This window comes from Marmota marmota, unplaced genomic scaffold (genome assembly GCF_001458135.2).
Source record: "Marmota marmota marmota unplaced genomic scaffold, marMar, whole genome shotgun sequence".
NCBI lineage: Eukaryota > Metazoa > Chordata > Mammalia > Rodentia > Sciuridae > Marmota > Marmota marmota.
This window is the reverse complement of record NW_026000196.1, coordinates 20,422,777-20,433,398: the sequence shown is the minus strand read 5'-3', so window position 1 is coordinate 20,433,398 and position 10,622 is coordinate 20,422,777. Positions and strand designations below refer to the sequence as shown.

General features: G+C 48.2%; 1 long non-coding RNA gene across 1 annotated transcript in view; it reads left to right on the top strand.

The window, feature by feature from the left end:
* LOC125612515 overlaps nucleotides 1-10,622 on the top strand; it is a 28,222-nt gene that overhangs the window by 7,810 nt on the left and 9,790 nt on the right. Inside the window, exon 2 of the long non-coding RNA XR_007342940.1 lies at nucleotides 8,159-8,220. This is a non-coding gene — a long non-coding RNA (uncharacterized LOC125612515). The remainder of the gene's footprint in view (nucleotides 1-8,158; nucleotides 8,221-10,622) is intronic.

Here is a 10,622-nt window from a genome sequence, read left to right as displayed (position 1 = left end):
ATGTTGAAGAATAACACCAAAGAAGCACGCCGAGGCAAGGTCAGAGTAGAAATTAGAAGTTTATTAAAGGACAGCAGAAAAGACTTCTCCCGGAGGAAGAAGGGGACCCAAGAGGTGGAATCCGTGGAAGGGATGTTGTCTCCCCTTTTTATAGTTCTTTCAGTGATGGAATGTAGGTGGGAAGGCCCGCGGGGTGGGACACAGGTGGGCCAAAGAAGTAATCTGGTCAGGAAGGACTTCTGAGTCAGCACCTTTTTGCTGGGGGCTGTTCATTGACATTTCTTTGAGGTGGACTTTGGCCTAGGGCCTTTTCAGGACTTCATTAACATTCCATGAGTTGTCCTGCGTTTCCCGGAATCATTGCCAGCATGGCCTCCATTTTAGATTTCACTCGGTATTAGACCCGATTTACCTAACTACACTGACTACCTAACTTTAAATCTGGCTTCAAAGGGAGCAGCTCCAAGGTGATGTTTTCCTTGGGAGGTGAGCTCGCCAAAGATCCTCAGGCTGAATGGTGTGTGTGTGTGGGGGGGGGGGGGATGCTGGAAGAAACGAAGGGAGGAGGTGATCCCTTAAAGATCTGAGAAGTTTGCAGATGCCACCCCCAAACCTCGCTCCCCCCGCACACACACACACACTTTCTCATCTGTAAAGATCTGTCAAGTTCATCCCTCTGACATTTATGATGTGCCAGACAGGAACTGCTGGCCACTGGATAAGATCGGCAATTATAATGATGATGGTGTTAGTGATATAACTAATAAGATAAGCTTTACATGGTACACACATTAGCTCATTTAGACCTGGAAACAAATCCATCCTCGTTTTATACGTGGGGAGGCTGAGACTAAAGATGTTAAGCGACTCGCTAGCAGCCATGAGAGCCCGAAAATCAAAGGGTAAGCCAGAGCAGAGACCTCCCAGTACGGACAAACCCGTGGCACGTGGAGAACCAAGGAGTCCCAGCGACCTTCCCTCAAGGTCAGATGACTCGGAAGGCCACTGGTTCCGCCTTCTCCAAGGCTGCTAGGCCTCTTGGCTGGCAGCCTCTGCCACAAGTCACTGGGGAGCTAAGAGTGCCAGCGAGTTGTGGGCGGGGCCTAGAGCACGCAGCGGGTGGGTGGGCGCGGTCCGCTGCTCCTGCAGGGCTTTTAGGGTAGGGTAATTAGCCTGGCTGCTCAGGCTGGGCGGAGTGCCCGGGAGCCTGCCAGGCTCCGCCACGCTCTTGAGGGCCCTGGACCTGGCATGCTCTCACCCACCCTCTGCCACTTGCCCTGGTCAATTTCAAGCCCCATGGGAAATGATCTCTGGGACTCTGTGTCAGTGTCAGAAGATAAACCTGTATTGGAGAAGGGAGTGTGTCCCCTGGACTTGTGGGGACAGAGAGAGGGCCCTGCGCCACCCACTTCTCCAAGTTGGGCCCAAAGCTTGCACGCAGAGACCTTTCTTGCCCAGCCAGTCTCCTCTTCAGCCCTGTAGTCCCTCATTGGCCCGTCTCTATATACAAGGCCTGACACACAGCGCCACCTAGTCCCCTTCCTCTCTGAGCACCCCATATCACACTCCCAGCCTCATTCTCCAGATCCCAGAACCCTCCTCACAGCCTGGTCCCTCTTGGGCTGGGAAGCCTGGAGGACAGGAATAAGGACTCATTCTTTGTTCAGGGAGGATCCACCAGGCTGGGACAGAGCCAAAGACATGACAAGACAGACAAGACAAAAGACCTCTACCTTGGGGGCCACCAGGAAATAAACTCCAGATCCCTTCCCTAAAATCCTTGCATCTCCCACACCACTACACTAGATTTGGGTTCATTTTTATTTTTATTTTTTATTTTATGTGTTTGCTTTTGCAGCACTGGGGATTGAGTTCAGGGTTGATCTATCACTGAGCTACATTCCCCAGCCCTTTTATTTTTTTTATTTTGAGATAAAGTTTTTGCTAAGTTACAGAGGCTGGCCTCCAACCTGCCTCAGCCTCTGGAGTGTCTGGGATTACAGGCCTACCTGCTTCACCACGTGGTAAATTTTTCAAAGAGGAGGCACATCAAGTTCCCCAATATTGGACCCAACAGGCTTAAATGGACTTGCCCATCTCCTCTCATTGCTTTATTTTTTCAGAAATAAAAAGAATGGGCACAGCCTCCGTTTATAATGCTGATTTTCAGGGTATTATCAGGACCAGCAGCCGTAGCACTCCCTGAGAATCTACTGGTAAGCACAGGCCCTTCCCTGACTCCCTGAATTAGAAACTCTGTGTTTAACAAGCTCTGCAGAAGATTCTGATGCCAGTCACGGTATGAGACCTCATGCTTTCAAGCTTCCCTCTGTCAACCCTCAAACCTGAGCCCCACCATTGAATCCCACAATTCTCTTCCTTCCGAGTTCAGCAGCTCCACTCAAAAGCTGCTCCAGAGCTCCCCATCAATTCCTTTTGTCTATGAACCACAAACATCTGTGACTCCTGGATCTCCTAATCTGTCTAAAAGTCTCTCTCATCAGTGGTAGGATTTGGGTGTGTGAGTGGTGTGGAGTCAAAGCCCCTCCTTGGCTTAACAGGCTGGAAGCCCCTGCCCTATAAAAACTTATCTTTCATCCAGGCTGGAGGTCACGGGTCTATCTCTATGCTGGTCTCCTTTCTTCAAAGGCAGTTCCAAGCTTCTCAGCAGGGACAGAATAGGGCACTCTGCAACCTCAGCTCACCAGAGACATTCGGAACAGAAAGACCATGCAGAGGTCAGGATGAATTTCATAGCAAGGTACACAGACCTACACTCCAAGAGGCCACCTGCCTGGGTACTCTGATCCTCCTTCCACTGCCTCTGTTCACATCAGTGCTGATAGGATTTGATTTCATGGCCAACCCAATCCTCTATCCAGCTAACCATGCTGAAAATGTGAGCCACATCACACAGGTGCAAAAAGCTCCTGGAGCTACTTAACCCTATCCCCAAATCCCAGGGCAAAGCCTTCCAAGTTCCTACTAGGCCCTGCCATCTCACCCACCCTTTCTTTGTCCCCATGTCCAACTAAACCAGCCATCAGATGATGTATGGCTTCTGTATCAGGTATGCCCTTTGCTTCTGAATCCCACAGACATCGGTACTTCCTCTCCATCCAACTCTCTGCATTTCCTGGGTCTTTGTGTCTTTTCCTTTGAAGTAGTACCTTGTGTCCTTGTCATCTTCCTGACAAAGTCCTCCATCCATCCCTTGAAGGCTATCTTACTACACTTTCTGTCCTATAACAAAATATCTGAGATTGAGTAACCAGTAAAGAATAGAAGTTTATTTGACTTATGTTTCTGGAGGTTATAAAATCCAAGAGCATGGCATGGCATCTGGTGAGGGCTTTCTTGCTGCATCATGACATGGTGGAGTGCATCACATGGTAAGACAGAGCAAGCATGAGAGCTTGAATCTTTCTTCCTCTTCTTACATAGCCACCAATGCCATCATGGGAACCCCACTCTCATGACCTCATCTAATCCTAACCATCTCCCGAAGACCTCTCCTTCAAATATCATTAACATATGAATTTCCAACACATGTATTCTGGAGGACAAACATTCTAACCACAACAAGGGCTCATCCATCACTCATCTGAAAGTGTTCTCTGCCCACCTCCCCAGCCCCTGAAGTAGGTTAAGGTACATAGGTGGCATGAGTCAGAGAATGCAGCCCTGCTCATAAGGAGCTGAGCAACACTGGCCAAGTGATCCTGCGAGCTTGTTTCCTCACCTGTACAGTGATACTTCCCATGTGTTCCTTTTTCATTCCCATGCTCAATAAATATCTATTGCACACCAACTAGAGTATTCACGTGTCTCAGACACAAAGGAGGCTTTTTGTGCTGAGCATTTTGATGGAGAAGACAACCGACACCCAACAAACACCATAAATATAACAGAATGGCAGTCAGCGAGGGGAGAAGGAAAAGAGGATAAAGTTTCAAGGGGCAACAGGGGCTCCTTCAGACTGGGGAGTCAGGGGCCTCTGAGAAGAGAGGAAAGGCAAGAAGGAACTGGCAGGGAGAGGTAGGAAGGAGTGCCCACTGGGAGGGAGCAGCCAGTGCAGTCTCTAGACCAGAGCCCCTCAGTCATTCCAGGGACAAACAGGCCAAGGAGGCTAAATGGTGGTGAGTAACCGGAGGCAGTGACAGATCTGCCCCCGAGAGGGCAGCAAATTCAGGTGGTCAGAGCCAGTATGCAGAGGGTGGTGATTCTGAGTGATGGGAACAGGTTGGTGGCATTTTTAAATGACCTCTTTGGCTGTGGTGCAGATAGACTGAAGACACAGCCAGATGGACTGATGGCTATATGCCAGTGCCAACGGCGAAACAGCCCTGGCTGGACGGCAGGGCTAAACCCCGCCTGCCAGAGCAGTGAACAGAATTCCCTAAACCCCCACTCAAGCCTCGAATTCCACACCCATTCAACAGGAGATGTTGAGATCCTCAAAGGGGACATTTTGTGCATACAATTCAAAACTTTTTATTTAGTATTTAAAATTCTGTAAGTTGATATTCATTAAAGTTACAAATGTAAAAGTTCTAGTTCTTTCTTTAGCTTTTAAATTCAATTTACTAAGGTACTTATTTTATAAAGAAGCATAGAAACCAGGAGGCGTGGCACTTGCCTGTAATCCCAGCAATGGGAGGCTGAGGCAGGAGGATTACAAGTTTGAGGCCAGTCTCAGCAGTTTTGCAAAGCCCTAAACAACTTAGTGAGACCCTGTCTCAAAATTAAAACTAGGAGAGGGGCTCAGTGGGTAAGTGCTCCTGGGTCTAATGCCCAGTATCAAAAAAATAAACAAACAAAAACTCCACATTTGTACATTTAATTTTAATTTGCTTTTAAAAAAAAGTCCTCCACTGATCTCAATAACAAGGAATAAAGCAAAGGGGGAGAAAAGAAAACCCTTAAGTATTAGTTATAAATCTAACACATTAAAATATTATAACAAGTTCTCTTAGTGTCCCAATATTTTATAAGACTTAGATTTCAAGTTAAAAATCTCAAGTCTAAGTTAATTACTCAATTACAACTTTAAAATTTCAGTAAAAAGCTGGCCTGATGAGTCTAATGAGCTGGATTATCTTAAACACAACAAACACTGACAAGACCCAATGCACATGTTTAATAAGGTTAAAATTGTGGGTTTGATTCTCGTTAACGTTTGGATGCATGATTCTACGATTTTGTTATCCAAGACAGTGTCAGAGTTACCTTCCCGAGGCATGTCGGGTTACATTCTTGGCTGGCAGAGAGTTCAATGGAGTGGCCCTGCTTGGCACCCAGCCTGGGGGCTGAGACTGTGTTGAGGTTACTCTGCCAATTCCTTCCACGTGGCAGGAGAGGGGGAGTCCTCCTCTTCAAGTCCCTGACTCTGGTCACAAGTCACGTAATTAGCATCTCTCTTCAGGAAGCTCACCCCACCCCCCATCCTGGTGGTGCCATGCTTTATTGGGTCCTGCTAGTCATTTATTGCTTCATTCGGTTCTGGATTTTCTTCTGGACTTTCCAGAGCCAACAGGTATTTAAGTGGCATCTTGATGACTCTTCCCTACCTGGCGATACCTGACGGAAGCTGCTTGGTAGTGCTATTCCCCAAGTGCTATGGCTTGGACATAAAGTGTCTCCCAAAAGCTCCTGCATTGATTCAGGGACATTCAGAGGTGAAATAATTAGATTATGAGAGCTATAACCTAATCAGTCCCTCCGAGTTTGAATGCCCTGACTGGGTGGTAACTATGGGTGTGTGTGAGGGATGGTGACTTGAGGAGATGGGTCACTGGGGGCATGACCTGGAAGATTCCCTCCACCATGTGCTTCTGCCATGATACGCCTGCTGCCTCGTCTTGGGCCCAGAGCAGTGGAGTCACCCGCTGTGGACTGAACCTCTGAAATTATAAGCCAAAATGAACTTTCCCTCCTCTAAGTTGATCCTATCTGGTATTTTGGTCACTAAAAAAAACCTGCCTAACACACTGAGCCTTGGTGATCTCTCCCTAATCAGGCTGTCTTCTCCCCAAGGCAACTGTGCTGCTAGTGGCCCCTGCCTGCCCCAGCCGGATATCCAGCAGCAGGATAGGATGACAGGGTGTCCCAGCTCTCTGGGGGTCCTGAATATGAATCTGTATGGGAACAAACTCCTTTCACCAGCCAAGAGTACCCTCCCAGAAGCAGCATCCCCTCAAGCTTCTCCTGGCCACTGGCATGTTAGGAAATGTCCCTGTATCCCTCCCTCCAGTTGCTTCCTATATTGGGTTGAGGGCCAGAAATGGAGGGTTTTCTCAGGTACCAGCATCTTGGGTGGCCTGGGGAGCAGTAAGGAGAGGGATCATCCAATGCCAGCAAAGGGGCCATGGGAAAGGCCACCACAGGTGCTCTGGATAATGACTGCTGTGCAGAAGAGCCAATGTCGTCCTCGTAGGCTGAGGAAGTTGCTGCCTCAGGAAGCAGAGGCCTGATTTACCCATGACAGAATGGTGGGCTCAGGCCGAGACACTTGCATCAAGGGCTCATGAGGGTCAACGGTCCAAGAGGGTAGTAAACCTGGGACTCTCACCCCCATTTCTATTTCATTTTATCAAATTAATTTTGATATGATATTATTAAATGAAAGCAAAAAGTGTAGGTAAAAATGTTCACTCTAATGATCAGAGAAATGTGAAGTAGAACCACAGTGAGGTTCCATATCCATTAGGATGGCTGATATCCAAAAGTGGACAATAACAAGTATTAAGCCATGGAGAAATGAGACCTCTCCTAGATCACCAGTGGGAAAGTAAAATGGTGCAGCTGGAAGCAGTCTGGCAGGCCTTCAAATAGTTAAATGTAGAGTCACCACAGGACCCAGGGTCTTCAGGTTTGGGTAGATACTCAAGGGGAATAAATACACGTGTCCACGTAAAAACTTACACAGAAATGTTCAGAGCAACATCATTCCTAACAGCCCCAAAGCAGGCACAACCCAACATCCACCAGTTGTTGAATAGATTCAAAAAAGTTCTATCCATACACTACGTCATTATTTGGCCATCAAGGGAATGAAATATAATGTGCTACCACATGGATGTGCCTTAAAAATATTATGCTACTATTGGAGTCAGCTTTTTCATTGGTGCAACTAAAAAACCTGACAAGAGCAATGTAGAGAAGGAATATTTTATTTGGGACTCACGGTTTCAGAGGTCTCAGTCCATAGATGGCCAGCTCCATTGTTCCAGGCCAGAGGTGAGCAAGGACATCATGGCAGAAAAGTGAGGGGAGGAAGGTGGCTCTGGACATGGGAACAAGAAGCAGAGAGAGAGGGAGAGATCTTCAATCACCAGGGACAAAATGGAGCCCCTAAAAGCATGTCCCCAGTGATCTACTTCCTCCTACCACACCCTACCAGCCCATATTATCACCAGGTTAATCCATATTAGTGAATTAATCCAATAAGATTAGGTCACAACCCTCATAATCCACTCATTTCACCTCTGAACATTCTTTCATTCTCTGACACATGAGGTTTTGGGGGGACACTACATATCCAAACCATAACAGCTACATTAAAGCAAGATACAGAGGCCACAAATTGTATGATTCAATTTACATGAAATATTCAGAGAAGGCAGACCCATAGGGACAGTTAAGAGACCAGCAGCCTCTTAACTGTATATCAGTGGTTGCTTAGGGTTGAGGGGGATGGGTGATAGCTGAAGTGTGCAGGGTTTCCTTTTGAGGGACATTCTCAAATCGACTGGGTGATGGTTGGGTATGTCTGTGAATATATTAAAATCCATTAAAGTCTGTTCATTAAATGGATGAATTGTATAATGTGTGAACTATATCTCAATAAAGTTGTAGGAAGAAACACACCTGAAAAAATCTGGCTTCCTACAGATTTTACAAAAATGAAATATAGACACGTAGAGGTGTACACATATAACTTTTTTAAAAAATGTCCCCTACTTTCTTAAACAAGTAGTAGCTTCTTCTATGTACTATTTAGAACTTTCTCTTTTTTATTTTTCCTTTACCAAGCCACACCCCTAGCTCCCTCACATTCTTTTTGATGGATGTATAGTACTTCAAAGTAGGTATATTAGGCATCACAAAATATGCTAACTAGAATAACCTTGCCTGTCCTTTGCTTCATCTCCATCAGAGTGATTCCCTGGGAGAGGCTCCTGAGTTCAAGGGCTGCAGCAGCCAAATTCCCCTCCGCAGGTAAGAGCAGAGTCAAGGTGCTGTCCCTCCAGCCCCAACGAGTGCTTGATTCTCCACACATGCCCAGTGGCCTCATCTGTAAACCAGGTTGCTGTGGGAATGGAGTGAGTCAACAGGGGGCCCAGTATTTAGAAGGCATCTGGGATCTCAGTGGTACACAGGATTCCAGTGGGCTTCCTTCTTATCACCCTCACCCTCCAGACTAAGCCAGCCAATGTGTGGCTGAGAAAGTGCTGCTGGCTGCTCCATAGGAGCTTCCTCTTTCATCTTAGGGAGTGGAAGCAGCTGCAGCTGTCGCTCCCAGCACAGTGGGGCTGGGCCTGGAGGAAGTAGGGGGGATAAATGGGCTAGTGAGAGGACCTAGAAGGGATGTGGGAGGGGGTTGCCTGACCAATGCACCCATCCTCTGGCCAACACGTCCTCGGGGGTCAAAGGGTGACTTGGGGAACAATTTGAGAGTGTTGGGAGGGGTGCTCCTCAGCTGGAATTTGGAGATGGCTCTCCAGTGAGAGGCATTCGAGTGGAGTCCTGTGTGACGTGAGCAGCAGGCCTCCATGTCTGGAGAGGAGAGTGCCTGCCACGGCCCCAGAGACCAGCAGCCTCTTAACTGTAGACACGAAACTGCAGGAGGCTCTGCAGGGAGGGGCTGGCAGGAAGATAAGGACAGAGGAAACAGAATTTGAGAGGAGAGGCAGGTGCCTAGATCAGGGAGGAATAAGAATGGAGACCTGCTGTGGGTTCTCCTTAGAAAAGGAAGGATCATTCTCGTCTGCCTCCAAAGTTAAAGGCTATCTGAGAAGGCTTGACTGCGAACAGGTGGTGGCTGGTGTCTTAGTCCAGGAAAGAGACCCTTGAGTCATCAGGGTTGAATCTACTTTGATGGTGGAACCAACAGAATTTACACCTACCCATCTTCATGGGTAGCAGATCCTCTTTCGAGCCTGAGCATGAATGAATCTAGAGCTTCTAGCAACAGGTCCCCTCTGCTGAAAAGAAAAAGAAAAACAACAACTAAAAAAAAAAAAAAAAAAAACTTCTAGAAGCATCATGGCAGAAGCCCCCACTGCTAAAATAATTTGGACAGACGCTTCACTGAATTTCCAAACTATCACCTGCTCAAGTCACTCTGCTACTCGGTCTCTATGTGAGTCTTGCCCAAGATATCTCCAGGGTTCCTCCTGACTATCCCCAGACGGCTCCAGAACAGGGAGGAAGGAACCTGAGGAAAGAAAGAGCAGCAGTCGTCCCCAGCCTGACCTTTGGGGACAGGAAGAGGCAGTAACTCTGGGTACCTGCAGGCCTCTGCAGGGGCAGATGATCACATGAGTAGAGGTCAGGGTCAGGACCAGAGGAACCTGGTGAGTCCAATTATAAGGACACTGATAGGGACAGCCTGCATGCTGGAACAGGTCATGAGGGGCAGGGCAAGTTAGGGCCTAGAAGTGCAGAGGCCAGTCACATTGAGGTAAGGTGCTGAGACTCTGAGACCCAGGCCCCCTCAGAAATGAGAAGGGTGGAGTCACCCCAACTCTCTCCGAGGGTCTTTGTCAGCACCTTAAAATTACAACGTGCAAAGAAAGATGAGAGTGATGATCATGATTACCTGAACCCACCACACAGCATCGTTTTTCTTTCATGGAAGTAGTATGCATGTATGAGCCGGGGGGTCTCAGGGCAGGTGCAGCATATTCTCAGGGGTAGAAGGACTTTTGGAAGGTCAGAAACACAAACTCTAGCAGCCACAGTGACAGCAAACCAGTTCTGAGGCCTACAACCAACTGCATCCTCACCATGAAGGCCAAGTCAGAGGCCCCACCCCGCTGGACACTGGAATGTGAGCATGAGGAAGGGGCAGGGTGAACACTCCAGGGGATAGGGATATCCGGTGGTGGTCACAGGTCAGGGTCCCATAGGGTAGGGCCAGGCTGCCTTCAGGGCACGGGCTGCTGTGCGGGGGTGGAGGGAGTGGGGGGTTGGGAGTGCTGTGTTAGAGACTGAATGGGACACGAGGACATGAGGCATTGTCATCTCCCCCAGAGGTCAGTGGCCTGTGAAGGAAAGCAGAATCTATGGGCCTTAGACAATGTGGCCAGTCTGCATTGCAGGGAATGACACATGTCAGGACCCCTCCTCACCAGAGGTCTCCCTACAGTCACCAGTGCTATCTCAACCTATCAGGCCAAACAGGAATCACAAGCCTTCCTGGTTTCCACGGAAAACCCCTCAAGGCAAGCAGTTCATGAATTCCAGGAATTTACTAGAGCCTTGGGAATCTGTGGAAGGGCCCCTGGCCTGTTCCCTCCCCCTTGCTCTCCCTGTTCCTGGAGCCTCTGATGGTCTGAACAGGGCAGTACAGTATCACCCCCAGCCCCCCAAGGACTGACACACATAGCTTCCGTGTC